The following is a 6,522-nucleotide window of genomic DNA, read 5'->3' as shown; positions in this document are numbered from 1 at the left end:
CAAAGCAGCTTGAACTTCTTCCTTCATCACCATAGGCTCTTGCTCAAACGTTGTTTCATTAAATTCTTCTGTATCTGCCAATTCCTTTCGATGCAGTGTTTGTTTTATTTGGCTTCTTCAGAATATGATGATGTTGTTGTTGTTATGTGCTGTTGGGTCACCTGTGACTCATAGAGATCCTCTCGACCCTCTGTACAACAGCTCTGAACCCTTTCCTATCCTGAGCCAACTTCATCATCAATGACAAGCCCAATCCTACTTCTTGAGTCATTGAGTCAATCCATGTCATCCTGGGTCTTTCTCTCCTGTGTTGCAGCTCCACCATTCTAAGCATGATGTTCTTCTCCAAGAACTGGTCCCTCCAGGCCATGAACACAAAGTATGTGAGACAGACCTTCAAAATCTTTGCCTCCCCTGTGAAAAACTGGATAAATTTTGTATGCCACATTGAAGCAGATGAGGGAGAGAACAGTTTAAAAGCAATATATTTTAGGGCGTTATGATTATCATAACCCTTGGAATGAGGGTTGCAAAGTGGAGTACACTCAGGGAGGGGGTGCGGGGTATGTGGGGATTGTATACCAATGAACGAGTTTTTCTTTTGCTTTTCAAGGAGAAGAGCAAACTGAGGGTGGGGGGGTTGGGGGGGAAAAATGCAACAATGAATGAATGGAAATCCAAAATCTCTGTAAATGTTTGTTTAAACTAATTAAAAAAAATGGAATTTTCCAATCCCCAAGTAGGAAAAAAAAATAATCTTTGCCTCCTCTTTTTACTCCATGCTATGGAGTAGAATTGACTTGGTGACAATATATCTGGCTTAGTGCTCACCACAGTTTAGTCATCAGGACCTCAGGTTATCTAATGGTCATCAGGACCTCAGGTTATCTAATGGGTAAGGAGATATACTGCCAACCCGAAGCCAGAGGGTTTGAATCCACCAGCTGCTCTGTTGAAGAAGGCTGGGCAATCTCTTTCCCTATGATTTACAGCCTCTGAATATCTGCTGGAAGTTCATCTGAGTCAGTTACTACTTAAGAGCACTCAACAGCAACTACTACGACACTGTTTAGTTAAGATAATGCATAATTTACCTAGACTTCTAGCAACCTTCAATCATGTGTGTTGGAGCCTGGCTAACTTGTAAAGCAAAATTAGCCCTGTACCAAAAGAGCAGCAAGACTAATTCTATCTTGGCTATAGTATCTGCTTGGCAGAAAACAACTCAAGAAAGTAGGATGTTAAAAAAACAAAAAAACAAAAAAAAAGAAAGTAGGATGTTAAAAAATGAGCCATGCTGCAGCCATTTTAAGCAAGTAGCCATTTTATGCCAGGTTCAAAAGTGTAGATGTTTGAAAAGGTGCAAAAACAAGTTTAATCATTCCTTGAACCCCAAGGCCAAGCAGGGATGTGCAGAATGGTATGACCCTACCTAAAGACTCTGTTCTGATGGCTTGGCTTGCTAATTGGAAGCCTTGCTTGCAGGTGGCGGGGGTATAAAAAAAAAGTATTGTTGGCCTTGAGGCTGAACTCTTTTTCTGTTCACTGCAAAAAGGATATAACACAGAAGTTCAGGAATAAACTTTGCTATCTGCCATCAGAGGCCGGTAGCCTCTCTGCATCTTCATTTAATCCTTGTCCCTTCTCTCGGTGAAACTGCTCGATATAACATGGTGGGACCCCATTACATGTGTCTATGGCTGTAAATCTTAATGGGGAGAGACTGCCCATTGCTCTTCCAGAGCAGTCAGTGGATTTAAACATATGACACAACTCTGTGCCACCACAGCTTCTTAATTTACCTAAATTTATTTCCCTAGCCTATTGATTGCATAATAAATTTTATGGCATTTAGGTGTAGACTAGAGATGTAGTATGCAATATGATAATAAAATAGTTGTATGCCTTGGAAATCTGAAGTACTAAGTAAATACAGAATTATGCTTTATTATTGTAGCCTCATTCTATTTAGGTGTGAAGAATATGCATTTTCATTTACATGACAATCTATGTAAAAGTTGGGATTTTAACAGGTTCTTTGTTTAGATCAGTGCCCAAATTTAATATTTTTAAAAGGCTTAATTTTCTTACAACATTAAAACTTTTGTTTGGAGCAATTGGTGCATAGCATTCTGAGCCACATGACTAAATCTTGCAGATTTTTCTGAATGGAAGTGGATTGTGAACGAAGTAGACTGTGCTCATGTGACAGATTAATGAACCGCTCCTTCATGGTTTCAAGTGGGGGGAAAATATTGAACTTTGTCTCACCCTTTCTAGGACAGACCTGTTTGTTCTCCTGACAATGCATGATATATTCACTATTCTTCTCCCAGCACCACAAACAAAGGCATCCATTCTTCTTCTATCATCATTAGTCATTGTCCAGCTCTCTGATGCATAGCAAGTAATTGTGAAGATCATGGCCTGTATTAGGTACACCTTAGTCTCCAGATTTATATCGTTGCTCTTCAGTACTCTAAAGAGGCTCCTAATAGCAGAGTCTCCCCAATGCAATGGCTATATCTATATCTGCATTTACATCTAAATCTATATGAAGATCTAATTGAAAAGACCATGGCCTGAATCAGGCACACCTTAGTCTTCAAACAGACATCATTGCTCCTCTGTGCTTTGGAGGGATGCCTGACAACGGACTTGGATAGTTCAACAGTTCTCCTGATATCCTGCCTACTGGATTGGTCCAGTAGTAATAATTTTTGTCTTGTTGGTATTGAGATGCAATTTATTTTGAAAGTTGTGGTCTTTGATCTTCTGTATCAAGTGTTTCAAGTCCTCCTTACTTTGTGTAAACAAGGTTGTGTCATCTATATAATGCAGGTTGTTAGCGAGTCTTCCTCTAATTCTGATGCCATACTTTTCTTCATAAAGTTAAGCTTTTAAAAAGATTGGCTCAACATACAGATTCAATAGGTATAGAGAAAGGATACAGCCTTGACATGACGTGCACCTTACCTGATTTTAAACCATGCAGAGCTCCCTTACTCCATTTGGACAATAGCTTCATAATCTAGATATGAGCAAACTTAAATGTTCTGGTATTCTCATTCTTCACAGTGTTAGTTATAGTTTTTGTGGATCATAACAAGTTATGGCTAATATTGAGAAGAATGGGATTCCCAGAGCTCTTAATTGAGCTAATGAAGAAAAAGGTATACCTAGATCAAGATACTGTTATGTGAACAGAACAAGGAACATTAAATGATTGAAAATTAAGAAAGCAGCATGTCAGGGTTGTATTCTTTCTATACCTATTCAATTTGTATGCTGAACCAATTATTTGAAAAGCTGAATTCTATGAAAAGAATGTGACATCAAGGTTAAAGAAAACTCATCAATAAACTGCATTATGTATATGGTACAACTTTGCTTGCTGAAAGTGAGGAGGACTTGAAGCACTTGTGGCACGAGAACAAAGAATACAGCCTTCAAATTGGGTTGCATCTCTACATCAGAAAAACAAAAATTCTTACCAATGGACTGATAGACAACATCATGAGAAATGGAGAAAAACTTGAAGCTGTCAACACTTCGTCTTAGTTAGATCCATAATCAGCACATTTGGTATCAACAGTCAGGCAATCAGCTGTATTGCACTGGGAAAGTTTGCAGTCAGGGACCGCTCCAAATTATTGAGGAGCAATGATATTATTTTGAGGACTAAGGTGCATGTGATTCAGGCCATGGTCTTTCCAATCAATTGCTATGCATCTGAGAGCATGATGATGAATAGGGCTGACAGAGAAGATTTGATGCCTTTGAGCTGTGGTGCTAGAGAAGAGTATCTAAAATCGTATGGACTGCCAAAAAAACAAACAATTAAGTCTTAGAGAAAGTGCAGCCAGACTGTTCTTTAGAGGCAAAGATGATAAAGCCTCACCTTACATACTTCAGGAATGTTCCTAGGAAAGGCTATTCCTTGGAGAGGAACATCATGGTGGAAAGATGGAAGGTTTCTGGTAAGGGTACACACACACACACACACACACACACACACACACACACACGTCTTAGGAACATGCCTGCAGGGGTCTGAGATGTTGACTGGTAGATCAAACATTCCCAGAGCTTAACACAAAACAAGGACATCTTCCAGACAATATGTTTTGACAGACAAAAAGGTATCACATTCCTTGAATTCTGAGACCTTTGGTCACTCCCTACTCATTAGCACACTGCTTCCTGGAGTTGTTTACTGTAGAACAGATGGTCAAGCCAAGATGGGTGGTCCTGCTATTTTTACAATACATTGCTGATCCTGCTTTGCAGGTTAGCCAGGTCCTGACACAGTCAGGAGTCATCTGACATCTGCAGTGATATCACTGATGTCATGGTCTCTTCTAAACTTGCTTGGACTTCTGATAATTCTCTGACAATATACTATTTTAGTAATTTTGTAAGATCTTAAAAAAACATTTGCTTACATGTGATATTAATGATACTGCTCAATCATTTCCATATTCTGTTTGATAATATTTCTTGGGAAATGGTATAAATATTGATCTCTTCAAGTCAGTCAACACAGTAGCTGTTTTCCAAATTTTCTGGCATAGACTGGTGAGCATATCCAGGTCTGCATGTTAGTTGAAAACACATTATTTGTTATCCTATAGATTCCTGTTGCCTTTTTTTTTTGCCAATGTTTTCAGTTCAGCTTACCATCTTCCTTAAATATTAATGGCCCTTGTTCGTATAGTACTACCTGAAATTTTTCAATTTTAAAAAGTTTTTTTATGGCATGGTGACTATATATTCCTTCCACCTTCTTTTGATGTTTCCAGGATCAATCAAAATTTTACCCGTAACATCTCTCAGGATTGCACTCTAGACTTGAATTTCTCAGTTCTTTCAAATTTAGAAATACAGAGCAAATTCTTTCCTTTTAGTTCTCCAGCTCTCTTTGCACATTACTATAACATTGTTTTAGCGTTTTGCTTTGTCTTCTCAAAGTGCCCTTTGAAATTGTCTGTTTATCTCTTTGACTTTGGCATTTCTTTCCTTTGTTTTTTCTTCTCAATGACAGAATAATCGACATCTTTAAGTTGTGGTGTTGGTGAAGAGTATTGAATACCCCATGGACTTCTAAAAGAACAAACAAGTATGTCTTGGGGAAAGTGCAGCCAAAATGCTTCTTGGAGACAAGGATAGTGAAGCATTTGCTCATATATTTTGGGCATGTTGCTACTAGGAGAACCTATTTCTTGGAAAGGGACATGCTGTGTGGAACAGTGGAAGTTCAATGAAAGAGGAAAATACTCAATAAAATGGATTGACACTGTGACTAGACTAATGGCCTCAAGTGTGTCAGAGATGATGAGCATGACACAGGAGGGAACATGGTTTATTTATGTTGTTCATAGAGTCACTATGAGTCATATTCAACTTGACAGCACCTAACAGAGAGCTGGCAATGAATAAGGATGGCAGAAGGGAATTGATGCCTTTGAATTGTGATAATAAAGAGTATTGAACATACTATGGACTGTCAACAGAACAGATAGGTATGTCTTGGAGAGGGTAAAGCCAAGTTGCTCTTTGGAAATAAGAATTTTGAAGCTCCGTCTCACGTACTTTGGATATGTTGTCCAGAGGGACCAGTCTTTAGAAGGGTGGAGGGACAGTGCAGGAGAGGAAGACACTGGGTGAGATTGATTGACACAGTGACTGGGTAAAAGGGAGCATGTGTTAGAGACAGTAAGATTAGCTCAGGATAGGGCAGGGTTCAGAGCTATTGTGCATAGTGTTGCTATGATTTGTAGGAAACTTTATGACATATAACAACCACAAATAATTGCTCTATCATCTATCTATCCGTCTATCAATAATTATCTCAAGGAATTGTTTCATATGGTTTTAGAAATTGACAAAACCCAAGTGTATGAATAGAGGCTTCTTCTGTCCCACATAGTTGTAGAGGATGACTAACCAAAGTCTGATGAGTGAGAAGGCAGACTGCTGATTCCAAGACTGATCAATCCAGAGGGACCTGCCACCTCTGGCAGATGCAGGACCAGAAGCGGCACAGGCTCAAGCCAAGACCAGGCAAAACAAAAAAGAAAAAACACAATCTATACGGGAGTTCTACAGGACCCATCACCATCCCTTCAGAGACAGTACAAGTAAACTTAAGAGACACTGGACACAGGAAGAAGAAAAAAAATCTCTCTGACAAGCTGTCAGGTCATGGGTCGGACAATGGGAGATTAATTAATTCTGAAGGCATTTGGTAGAACTGAAGTGGTATCCTGCTAGAGAGTGGAGCTGGGAAATAAGTGGGTCAACACACTGGGCTAAGGGCAGGGATTAGACTGTAACTAATGGCCAACTCCAAAATGAGGGATTTATCTTTCACTACTCCACAAATTGCTGTCAGATACTCCTCTAAATCTAAACATTCAGATTAAGACAGACTAGGAAGCAGGATTGGCCATCCACTTCTGAAGTGGCAGACCTCTGAAAACCCTATGTACAGCACAACACACGGAGACGAACAGAAAGGGC

This window comes from Elephantulus edwardii, unplaced genomic scaffold (genome assembly GCF_000299155.1).
Source record: "Elephantulus edwardii isolate Elephantulus edwardi_28Jun2011 unplaced genomic scaffold, EleEdw1.0 scaffold00184, whole genome shotgun sequence".
NCBI classification, from domain to species: Eukaryota; Metazoa; Chordata; class Mammalia; order Macroscelidea; family Macroscelididae; genus Elephantulus; species Elephantulus edwardii.
This window is presented reverse-complemented; position numbering follows the sequence as displayed.